General features: G+C 44.2%; 1 long non-coding RNA gene across 1 annotated transcript in view; it reads right to left on the bottom strand.

The window, feature by feature from the left end:
- The window catches only part of LOC112549595, a 41869-nt gene extending 30273 nt beyond the window's left edge, over positions 1–11596 (bottom strand). The window contains exons 1-2 of the long non-coding RNA XR_003093087.1: positions 11432–11596; positions 901–961 (exon numbers count right to left, since the gene is read on the bottom strand). This is a non-coding gene — a long non-coding RNA (uncharacterized LOC112549595). The remainder of the gene's footprint in view (positions 1–900; positions 962–11431) is intronic.
- Between the last annotated feature and the right edge of the window lie 1318 nt (positions 11597–12914).

Genomic DNA, 12914 nt, shown 5'->3' with positions numbered 1-12914 from the left:
AACAAGGCTCCCTTGTAGCAAGCAAAAAGTAGTCAATTACATTTGTTCCATTATATTTAGATGTAAAACTAAAAATGTTTAAAATCTGACAATAAAAGTAGTATTTCAGGATCATGTATGATAACAAATTTCTATTAGGAATAGCCATTTATGTTAGCTTGCAGTTGTTATTTACCTAGTTTAATTTTGATATTATGTTATGATGTTTGTTAAAACAAACAAAACCCTTTACTAAGGGCCCATTCCAGTACATTTCCACATGACACAAAGCAAACTTTTTAAACAGGCGCTTGAAATCCAGCATACTTTGCATTGTCATGCTTTAATCGATAACATCTTATGGTCTTTGAGTCACTGTTGGCCTGTTTTGTGGAGGGAAGCAGGCTGGGAATCTCTCCAGGGATATAATTCTTTAAATCCTTGAGGGATCTCTTAGCCAGCTAGAGAGGGAGCTGTGGAATAAAGGGATACAGTTCCAAATGCTCTCCCTTTACAGAGCTGAAAGCACAGCCTTTACTATGAGATCAACCAGAACATGAATCCATCTCAGAAGGATTTTTAAAATTATTTTTTTAAATATTTGTTAGATATCTTCACCTTGCCTTCTTCAACTACTCTTACTGCTTACATGCAGGTCCAACAGTTTTCAGCACAAATTTTTGTTCACCAGCTTTTACAATTTATACATATTTTAAACATGTCCATAATGTGAAGTACCTGCTATCTATGTGCAACAGTAATGCAATTAGGGGTGGGCTAGATGGGAACCAGCATCACTATACTTTAATTAAAGCAATTTAAATTATCATGCTTTGATGATTCTTTTTTTCCTCTGTCACATCTGAAAGATTTAAAATAAAACTCCACTATTCTGCAGACACAGAGAATTTAAAATAATACCTTTTTAATGTGCTGGACCAACTGCTGGATTTGTTCACCTTCACCTGTTCTTCTGAATATTCTAATGTAGAAATAAAAAGAATGAATTGGGAGAATTAAACTCTATTGGATAGTTTAAAATAAACACAAGAACTACAGTACAGTTTTCACTAATACAACAGAGGATCCAAACTAGAACAGATTAGCAATCCTAAATAGTGTGTATTGGGAGGAGGAGGAGCAGAAGGGGGAATAGTGAGCTTTCTTTTCATTTTACATGTAAGTTAAAAGTTGCCCACATGCAACATAAGAAAAATATGTTTATTCATTTGGAAAAGATCTGCCCTCTTCTCCTTAGTTTTATACAGCATGCTTAGTAAGTTATTAATATGGGGAAATGGCACTTAAAATATAAGCATGCTTCAGCTAATGATGTCCTACTCTTTCAATAATTCCTAATAAATGCATGGGTCTACCAATCAGAAAATACAGCTCAGAACCATATTATGCTCTTTTGTTGCATGCTTTGTCATTGCTTTTTTATTATGAATATTAAGCCCTACCATGTGTCTTGATTTATGTGGATACTCACAGAAGCAGATTTGCATTAGTTCTGCAAAAGTTACCTGAGTGTACAAATATTATTCTATTATGCTGTTTTATATTAGGGGTATCTGCTCTTCTGTAGTATAATGAGATGTTTCTTCATTTAAAAACAATTTTATATGACATAAATGCATACATCATTTAAAGATAACTTTAAAGGTTACACCAACCTAAACAAACTGCCCTTCTGGTGCTCCCCCTAAGTCAGCTCTGGGGGTGGGTGCCCCTCTAGCCCACCCCTAATTACCTTACTGTTGTATATAGATGATACATGCAACATATTCAGGACACTTAAAATACCTGAGCTTATATATATATATATCATGTTTATAGACACCATTGTTTTCGTTGCACATCTCATACCAGTAGACTTTAAGGGCACATCCAGATGAGCACACACGTGCCTCTTGCCCTGTCTGAAACCCCTTTGAGACAGGACAAGAGGCACATGTGGGAATGAAAAACAAAATGTTCTTTGCGCTACAAGTTTGCAGCATAGGGAGAAAATTAGACCCTTGGATATCCAGGGTCTGAAAAAACAGCTCCACAGAATAGCAGAGCAAGGCACAGTCCCAGACCGTGTCTGGAGCCAGCAGGAGTCAGTCCTCCAAAAGAGATGCTCTGGTTTCAATCCCCAGTGCTCCTGCTGCCCCTGGCGCTGTCCATGGTAAGTAGGGGAATGGGGGTGGGGTGGGGAGGGGTATGAGGGGTGGCAGGAGGATGTAGGTGGGGTTTGGGAGTGGCACAGGGGGATGTCCCCGGAGCTGCGTGGGGGGCAAGTGGTTGGAGCAGGCTCGGAGGAACCTGGCCCAACCAGTGCAGCTTGCTAGTCTGGCTTTGCACTGGAGTGGGTCACATGGCTCTGGGAGGCGCACACAGGAGCCATGCCTTCTGGAGCCATGCGACCCACTCCTGTGCAAAGCTGAACTAGAAAGCCGCATGGGGCTGAGCCAGGTCCCGGCACGCGCCACCTCCCCACAGGCACAGTGCACCTCACCAGGTCCTGCTGCCATGGACCCGGCCCAGCCAGGCAGCAGAGGGGTCCCAAGGGTGGCAGGACCTAGCTGGGCCCGGCGTGCAGTCCCCAAGAGCTGGGAGCTACAGCAGCAGGCTCAGAGTGCTCCACTCCCACTGCTGCTGCGAAAGGTAAGTTATGGGCCCTGGGTGGGTGGGCTGTAGCCCTCCAGGGGGGAGCTGGGACCCTGGGCAGGGGGGCTGTGGCTGTGGCCCTGTAGGTGGGCAGTCCATGTGCTGTGTGGGGGAACTGCACCCTGTGGGATCCAGGGGACCCACCCCTCCTGAGCTGCCCCTCCACAAGGTCCCCCACACCCAGTCCCCCCAGCAACTGCCCCACACCCACCCACACACCAACCCACATCCCTCCACACATACACACCCGCCTTGCCCCACACCCCTTCCCACCCCCTTCCTGCAAACACCACATTACCCCATCACACACCCATAATGTGCAAAGAAAACCAAAAGCACACATCAACACATATAGGTATTTAGAATTTATTTTATCGTGATGATAGAGACACTGGTAGGCTTCCAAATTGTTTTAACATTGTAAATATACCAATAAAGCATTGCCCAACTGATCACTGGCTCTCTCTCGCATGTGCGTGTGTGCATGTGTGTGGTCTTTTGTTTTAACTGTGGAAAAACATGGATTTGGGGGTATTTTTAAAAATGGATTTGGGGTGCTGCTTCAGCAGTCCAGCTGGTACAAGGTGTAGTGTCCCCAGGTATCCAGTGGCCAGGCCCCAGAAGCTCCTGAGAGTGAGTAGCCCTAAGCTGCTTCCCAGGGCAGGTTTTTGTACTGCTGGGGCCAGGACAAGGCAGCTTTTTATACTGCTGGGGACAGCACAGGTGCTGGCCCGAGGCTTTAGCTTCCCCAGGCTCCTGATCTGGGAGGAGCCAGGCAGGGTTATTTTGCCAAAAGTAGCACAATTTGCTCCACAACAAAGTGCATGTCTAAGCATGTGCACCGAGACAAGAAGCCCTGGCTCAAATTTGCACTGCTTCTATTTGAGCTGCTACAAGTGCATGTGCTTGCATGTGTGGACGCGCCCTAACAGGCTGTAGGATTTTCATATCTCTGTACTGCTTGGCAGCACCCTGCTTGGCAAGACCACCCTGCCTGTGGTTTTTCTTAAAAGCTTTCGAGGAAGAAAACCAGGATTCATCATAAGATGCTCAGGAATATGATTGAGTCATCAGATAGGAACTTTGTGCAGACTGTAATTAATTTACAGACACTAGCAGTAAATGACCCTGGCTCTATAAAGTTCTCGTACAAGGAACATAATGAGTTCAAACGTGTTAAAACAACATCCGCTTGTTCCTGCTGTGATTGTAAATGCGTGTTCATTAACTAATGTTATCTTTTCCTTGTGAACACAAAGCCTTTATGATAAGGGCCCAGGACTCAAATCAAAATTATTATTAAATGTAACCATTTTTTATTATACATCTGGAAGTATATTTGACTCATTTTGTTTAACTCTTGAGTAAAATATTTATTTTATCCTTATTATGTGTTCCATACTGTTATACCTGCCACGTAACAAGAATTCATGGTAGTAAGAAAAAAAGGTCATTGGTCCAGTGATAAATAGTATTAATGCTCTGTTTGTAAAGACAATAAATTGATTGCTCACATGGCCTAAGGGAAGTAGTAAGCTGATAGTTTCTTTATGATTTTTCATTGACATTTCCACATCAAAAATTATGATAGCTGGCATTCTTGTTTGCAGTGTTTGAAAAAGCTAGTAGTTGAATGAAGAGGATGACCAATTTGCCCTTTCATCACTTGTCTCAGTTAGGGTTCTAGCATGCTAGTGGGGAATTTTGGAAAGGCAAATGTGAATGAAGTCAGAAGTCATGCTACTATTGATAACATTACAATCCAAGAACACAGACTCCACTACCTTTACTGCAGTTTTTTATTTATACTATTTAGGAGTTGGGCTAAAAAATTATTTTTGATGTCCTGGTTTTTACCTTATCTTGAAGGTATTTTATTTTAATGACTGGCATAATTGAAAACATATATCACATGTCACCTTGTAAAGCCTCTGATTTAAACACTGTCACATCATGAATCACTGTGTGGCTGACTTTGATCATTACTGTCCTTTTATCTGCAGTGTTGTGGGTTACAGGTACTGTATTCTAAACCAAATCACTTCATTCTAATTTCTTTTATATTAAACAAATCAATTAATTTTTTTACTCCATCTTGTAGCATCAGAGCCTTTCATACATTAAAGTTGAGCAAATATATATTAGATATATAAAATTGCTCTCTCCAAAAACAAATTAAAATAGTGAAATGAATGTTTTATAATATAGCAATACATAATATGTAAGTGTGCATTCCTTTCACTGTGCCTTGACATCTTTCAGACTCTGGTACTCTACAGGGTATCCTATGGGGCTTGCACTTCACTCACTTCTATGGGGCTTCTCTAGTTCTAGATAGCAGTACTCCAGAAATAGGGCATGTCTACACAAGACTTTATTCTGCACAGTAGCCTAATCTACTGCAGGAAAGTGTCAGTGTCTACATGTGCACACCAATTACTGTGCCCTAAATTAGTCCACTTCAGAGTTATCTACTACCTGCCCGCCTATCCCATTCCCAGATGTTGCTCCCCACCTGCCTGTCCTGTTACCAAATGCCATTCCCCATTCACCTGCAACCCCATTTGCTTGGCCAAGCGCATTCTGTCTGCAGAGGTCCCAGGCTGATCTCCCTGGAGACCTTGCCCACCTACTCTGTCCAGTGGCCCGGTGATGGGTGTGTGGCAAATGTGCTGGTGTGCCTGGGCAGCAGGGCCAGGTCTGGTGGCAGCAACAGACAGCCGCCACCAGCACCAAAGCTGCCAAGAAGCAGAGTCTGGTCACTGTGCCACCCCAGCCCCAGGCTGGGAGTGGCCGAAGGACCTGCGATAGGCTGGAAAAAAAAAATTCCTTGGTGGGCCGAATTTGACCCATGAGCCATATTTTCCTCACCTCTGACCCAACTTTATGGTCATTATGATTAAACTTTACTGTGGATGCAGAGATAGGCCATGCAAATCCCTGAAATTGTAAATGACCAAATCCTAAGAGTAGCAATCGTTGACACCAAATTGATTGCAGTGTAATGGTGCCCACCTTTGCTAACCAGGATATGAAAATCCACAATTCTAGGCCCATCTCTCTCCAATGTGATTTGAACCCTAACCTCACTCACCATAGGACTGTGGTTACTCACCAGACCACAGACTGGGCAGGATTAAGCAAGGCCGTCTGTTGAAACTAGGCCCTTGAACAGTCAAAAGAGTGATGAGGCCCCTTGTACTGCAGAAGGACCCATGCTCTCTAGCAGCTTTTCCTGATGCAGTGCAACCTATAGACTGCATCTTGTAGTTAGTGATGTTTTACATTGCATTTGCTGTTTTCTTCCGTTTTCTGTCATAAATCAGTCTTTTGTGTTTACACTGCTTGCAAGGAGGGGATTGTGTTTCTACAGGACACCCTAGTAATTCATTTAGTGTTTCCCAAGCGGTCTGGGTAGGGGCACAAACCAAGGTAAAATATATTTAGTACCCTGAAATTGAACCCGGCCCTTGTTGCTGCTGACCGGTGCCCAGCAGAAGGCAAAAAAACAAACAAACAAGCCATGAATCACGGCTACTATCTGAAAACGCAAGTGATGTCCCCTAGATTCCAAGATATATTGGTAAGAGCATGTTGTATTCTCTTGTACAGGTACCAGTACTCTCTTCCAGTTCTTCCCAAGGCTTCTCCTTTGTGACCAGTGTAAGTTTCATTTAGTCAGAGTTGAGCAATAGCCAGTTTGTCCTTATCCATGCCCAAGACTGTAAAACATTAGCCAAGTGTAGAACCCATAGCATCTATGACCTCAAAGAGAAAACGTATTTTCAAAGTAAAGCACATGCACACATGTTGCGGTGAAAACCATAGCTGGTGGTTTCTTCCAATAATTTGTCCTAAGTGAAAAAAGCTGCTCACAAAAGTCTAAGTTCGGGAAATCAGCAACAGATACTTACATTGGTAACAATGAAAGAGTTCTGGTCCTTATTTGTAAGCTTCCTTTGTGGACTTCCAGGAATTTTTCATGCTTTGGGCATTTTGGTATTTCTACACACTGCAGTATAGATGCCATTTCCTGCAGGATTGATATTAAAGAGATGGGACACAAACTACAACTGTCACAAGTTGCCAATCAAAATATGCAAGTCATAAAGGTTGTATCCATCAGTGAAAGTCTATTTAATATTGTTGCTTGTGTTGGCTACAAATGTCCAACTCAGGATCCTTAAAATTCTGGTTTATTAGGCAGATTGAAACACTGTAATGAAGTCAAATCATAAACCTTGGGGTTGGTCCACACACACACACACACACACACACACACAGTAGCGAGTTATAAGAGTCGGGTATACCTATCCCACAGGCGCTGGAGTCTGCCGTCAATGGCCAGTCGAGGCTTCTTTCAGCGTGGTGTTATCCTCCAGAAGGGGGTTGCCAACTGGTCCTTCTGGCTGGACAGGTCGGGTGCTGGTCCAGTTGGAGATCAAGAGGGTGCCACTGAGGGTCACTTTTCACTGCTTTTTATCTGTCCTTGGCAGACTTTAGTGACTCCCCAGTTTTCAGGTTTGCCCAATCCAGGGGTCATTGACCCTCGTGGGACTTCCCCCTTGGTGGCTACTGGATGGCAACTGTCAACCCCAGGGGTCGTCCGCATGTACGTGCAGGTTTGGGAGTCCGTTGATGAATTTTGCATAGGGCTCTGGGAGCGGTTGATCTGGAGATATTCAGCCCCAAAAGTTGGTCCCCGGCATTGATTAACTCAGATCAGGGCTTCTAGCCCTTGAACAGTGTAGTTTAGAAAATTCCCGGTTGCTACATTGTCTCCTATTGATTTCTCCCATTGGTTGATCTGCGGTTTCCCTAGGTGTTAATTGCTGCCTGCTACTGTGTTATGCATTCAATCACTGATTCACTCGCTCTTTCAGGGGCCTGCCTGATACAGGGAAGCAGCAGTTTGACTCCTGCCCTTGTTAACATTGTTACAGAGTATAACTTGCTTCTAAAACTAAAAGGGTGTAGGTTCTAAAACTAAAACACATTTAGTTAAAAGGTGAAAAGTAGAAAATATAAGCTACAAGAGTAATGCCATGGCACACAAATAGATAAAAATACTAAAATACAAGGAGAGATACAAAATACACACATACAAACTTTAACACACAATTCCTTATCTTATAGTGAAAGAAAGAGGGAGGAAGGAAGAAAAGGTAGAAGAGGAGAAACATATCCAAAGAAGGGAAAGCAAATGCAGGCAAGAGGAAAAGGGGGCTTTCTGATACACTTGCTAATACTGTTTTGTGTCCTTTCCATTAGCAGATAAATACATGATGTTATAAATAAAATATAACATCAGCATTTTGCTAAGTTCCCAGCACTATAACAACTTTATATATTAATTTTATGTTCTCAGAAGTACACCTGTTGTATGTCTCTTATTTTGGTCAGATTTATAAAACATAATTTTGAGACCAGGTGGGTTCATGCATAAATATCCTGTCCATCTTTTTATTTCCTATCAAACCATGTCCTCTTTTCTAAGCTATCCATCCCACTGTAGTTCTCATGCACAGAAAATAAATTGGTGTACTTGAAATTGGAGCCACCTGGAAAAGGTTTATTTGCATTTCAGAACTGACGAAAGTCATAATTATTTCAACTATAGGTCTGACAATATGATGTTGCACTGAATTCTGAGTGAAAGCTGCAAAGCACCTACTGATTCCTCTTTGGATAAGAAGAGTTGTCTGCTTATTTTTCTGTTTTAGAACATACAAGATTCCTTGCTACCATATGTCTAAAATTTGTGGTTGGAATATGTCTGTGCTGAGACTAGTTTAAAATCACAGGATGCAACATTTTCATTGGAATCAGGTTCCTATTTTTCTGTATTGCTGCAGTGATTTCAGTAATAATGACTTCAATGTGTGTGTCTGTAGCTTTGAATAGCTTCTCATCTATTTAAAATTCACTATGCATATTTTTATTTTACTTCAGGTCCTTCAGAAGAAATCAGCAAGAAAAGTCACTTATAAGAGAAGTTAGTATAGTTCAGTTGTGGTTTACGTTAAGACAAGACAATAAAGATATGTAGTACGTCACTAAAAACCAATGTGTAGTACTATACACTGGTCTGATCACTTTAGATCACAAAACGTAGATGCATCAACTGTAACCTAAATCCTATGCAAAAACCTGTAGCTGTGGATAAAGTAACAACCTGCTCTGTGTTTTAGGATCTTTTGATATGAAGACCTGCTAGGTACAAACATAGAGTGAAGGAAAAAGTGAACACAAAGAACTTCCCTACGACACTCCTTGATTTGTCTGGGAAGCAAGCACAATGATAAGTCTTCACATTTGTCTAATAAAGACCCTATGTGAAACTAATGCCACTCAAGTCCCACTCTCCTCAAAGGGGTAGAGAGGAGGTGGTTCAAACAGACAGAGTTAGAACTCTGTTAGTATAACATCTCCAGGAACTACCGCCAGTGTATTATTGCAGCATCCTGTATACATAGTTCTGCCTTATGAAATGGTTAGTGTCTTTGGGTGTGTGTAGATGAAGTGGGGGCCCTAAATTGAACTAGTGGGTTTTAAAAAAACTCTGCTTCAATTTAGGGCTGATTAAACCTTTGTGTCGTGCACACACCCCATTGACTTACCTGCCTCTCTGGTGGGGAGGGGAGGGCAAGCCGCTGGTGGACAGAGAGGACCCTGGGCTGAAGGTGAGGGGGGCGATTCCCTCTGCAGCAATGGTGGTGCCCCGCCAGGTGGCACCAACCTGCAGGCACCTGGCTCAGGCAGTCCCAGGGGGCACCACAGCCATGAAGGAAGGTACTGGGCCCCTGCACAGCTCAGACAGGCAGGCAGGCTCCCGGAGGCGAGGGAAAAGATCAGGCTCATCACTTTCCTTGGGCGGAGCTTGCTTTCCCAGGCTGCCTCCAGAGCTGTACGGAGCCCGGTGCTTTGCTCCGTGGCTGTAGGAGCAGCAAACTAAAGCTCCTCAGAGGAGTTCTAATTTGTGATGCCCCTAGTCATTTAAGGCACATTATGCCACCAAATTTCCTACAGCAACTGGAATTAGTGCGCAATACACTGCGCCAACACCAGTAAGCAAGGCAAAAGCATTTAGCCCTCTTTAAAGTGTTGTGCACACACGCCCCGTTTCATCTACACACAACCTTTAATTTTACTGCATTCAGCCTTCCAGGGGCAAAAGGTTTATGACATTAGGTATGTGTACACATGAGCTTGAATGCACTTATTTTAATGTGCATTAAAGCATCACTTAAAGCATGCTATTTAGTTAATGTGCATTAAAATAATCTAATGCACATTAAGAATCACTTAAAAACCATGGGAACTTTTACACATGCTCCAGAGGTGCGAGGGGTAGTGCTTTAATTAGCGTAGCTAATAATTTCTTCAAGAGAAAGGGGATCTGCTGGCTTGACTTTGGGAGAGTTCAGCGGCGGGGCCCATTAGGACCTCAGCCAGAGTCACCAAGTACAGGCCAAGTGCTCGTGCACTTCCCTGTAAGGAGAGGGGAGGGGGAGCTTCAGGGAATCAAAGGAGTCTGGTATGCCAGAGGACAGTGATCCAACTTGAATTGATAGGGGAATCTGGTAAGGGAAGTCAATTCACCATTCTAACCTAAATTGATTAACCTTTTTTAGACTAGGTTCCACCATTTTTAGACTAGTCTATGCACACTGAACTTCTGTACAGTTCTAATCTTAGACTGATTTCTGATCACTTAGATCAGTTTGTGTGTAATGCATGTACCCAACCTTGGAATCAGGAAGTTGCTGGCATAGTATGAGCCTCCTAGAAATGAAGAAGTGACCTATGTTAATAGCCAGATTGGGGAAGGTAGTTAAGCCTGCCTAGAGAGCATGGCTTTGGTCTTCAGTCTTCCCAGGTACAAGAGAGTGGTTGAGTCCCCCAGCTAGGAAGGCCATGTATACCAAGCTGAGAGGCAAATGAAAGTGGCCCTGATGAGTAGGGTCAGAGCAAGAGGCTACATTCAGGCTCTTGAAATGGTCTGTGGGTTTAAAGTGTAGGGTAAGAACAGGTTAAATGTTCTGGTATTACCTTGTGTGCGTTTATTCTTACATCTCCATTTGTATCTCATGCTACGGTTACTGGTTTCTTATGCTTGTTCTGTTTTTTATAATAAACCCCTTTTGTTGTTTGTTTCCTTACTGGCTGCCTGTGGAACAAATGACTTCTGAGCTGGTGATTCTCCAGGCTGACCCTCTCACCAGAGGGGTAGCTCTACAATTTCTTCTTTCATAACCCAAAAGTACTTGGGGTCAGCAAAGGGCCCTCACTTCAGCTGCAGAATCTAGATACAAGGGCAGAGGACCTCAGGGCAATCTAATTCTGTTCCTTGCAGTAAGTGGAGTGAAACTCAGGGCTCCCCTCCAGACAGGTTTGTGAAAGGGAAACAGTCACTTCTAGTGATCCCAAATATTTGGAGGTTAACCAAAAAAAATCATCCAGCAGATTCTATCCCATTACTGATAACAGACTTCCAAATGACACACACTCCCCCTCACATTTCCTTTCTTTTCGGATATCTCTGTGATGAATATGTACAAGTTAGATTTTATTGGAAGGAAAATCTAACTGCTCACTAAAGTGCAGTAGAACTGTTTCTATAAAAACCTATTTTGAGTAGTACTGTAGTGGGCTTGAGGGGTTGTTTAGTTCAAAAGCCTTTGGACTTTGCACAGTTCTTTATTTCCTGGACACACTTGCCTCTCAGGAATCATCACCAGTGTAAATAAAGCACTCTATAGCATAACTTAACATAGCCTAAACAGGGTGTACTCACAGTCCTGAGTTTCCCCATAGTCCTGAGAGGGTGCCTCTGGCTCACTGCTGCTTCCTCTGCACTGTAGTCTTCCTTCTCTGCCTAGCTCCTCTCTCCCATGGTAGTACAACTACTTCCAACATCACAGCCTTAGAGCTCTTTCCAGACCCTGAGAAGTAACCTCACTCTTCCTTCCTTCCTTCCGCTCGGACGCTGCGGAGCAGGCTCGCTTGGAGCTGCGTGGGGCGATCCCGAGCGTAAGACTCCCTGGCTTCCTATCTCTCTTCTTTCTTCCCTCCCACCTGTCTAAAGGTCTCTAGCCTCTGTTTATTTCGCTTTCTGACTCTTTTCTTGCCTTTTTGCAGCTTTCTCCCCCACTTTTCTCTCCTCTCTCTTCCCTCCCACTCTGCTTCCGGTTTCTTTGTCTGTGAGACGCGTCTCGCAGCCTCCTCTTTTACTGTCTCTTTCTCTTTCTTTCTCTCTTTTCTGTCTGCTTGTTACGGGGAGTTACCTTTTCCATTAGCCTGCCTTCCAGAGGTGCTCTTAATTACCTTCCATCCCCCCTCACCCTTTAGTTTTCCTTTTCTTTTTTCTTTTTGCTGTTTTAACCGCCCCCCCCCGCTCCTTCCCCTGCCGCTTTTTTTCCCCTTTACCCTCCTCCCCCTTTGCGGGGAGGTCTCTTATCATTTGCCGCTTGAGGGGTGCATTTTTCTTTCCCCCCCCTCTTATTTTGCTCTATCCACGCTGTTTTTCACCCCCCAAATCCCTCCCTCCCTCCCTTTCAGTGGCTTATCTTCACTTTCTGTTTTGGCCGCATTCCCGGGAGCTTGGCCTTGAGCTCCTGTGTTTAAGTTTTCTTTTCGTTCCCTTAGGTTTTTTTGCTTTGTAGTTAACACTGTCCTAGTGAGGATGGCTGCTCCTACACCTAGCAGCTGGCATGACGATGTCTCTCGGGACCTCCCGCTGACTCATGGCCTGAGGGTTCATACCCCTCTCCATGTGGGGCTCGAGGTTTGCATGGAGGCTCTAGCTGCGCTCCTGGGATGGCGTACCATCCGCTATGCGGGTCGTGTGAACACGGTCCCGATGATTTATTTGAGCACGCCTGCCTTGGTTGACAGGGTGTGTGCGGAGGGCTTAGACATTGCGGGCATCCACTACCCTGTCACGCCCCTGGAGACTCAGGCAGTGAGGGTGGTGATCTCCAACGTCCCACCGCACGTTTCTGATCGGGAGCTGGCCAGAGGACTCGAGGCCTATGGAGTCCCTACGAGTCCTTTTCGCCGACTGCCGATGGGAAGCAAGGACCCTCAGGGGAAGCACGTCCTGTCTTTTCGGAGGCAGGTCTTTATGCTCCTCAAGGAGGGCCCCCAGTCTCTACCTTGCTCCCTGAGCCTCACGCTCGAGGGTCGGAGGTATATTATCTATCTGTCTGTGGGAGAGACTACGTGTTTCAAGTGCGGTGGCTCCTCCCACCTGGCTGCTCAGTGCCCTCAGGGCAAGG

The sequence above is a fragment of the Alligator sinensis genome, unplaced genomic scaffold (genome assembly GCF_000455745.1).
Source record: "Alligator sinensis unplaced genomic scaffold, ASM45574v1 scaffold544_1, whole genome shotgun sequence".
Lineage (NCBI taxonomy): Eukaryota > Metazoa > Chordata > Crocodylia > Alligatoridae > Alligator > Alligator sinensis.
Note: the sequence above shows the minus strand (reverse complement) of the source record. Positions and strands in the feature narration are given on the sequence as shown.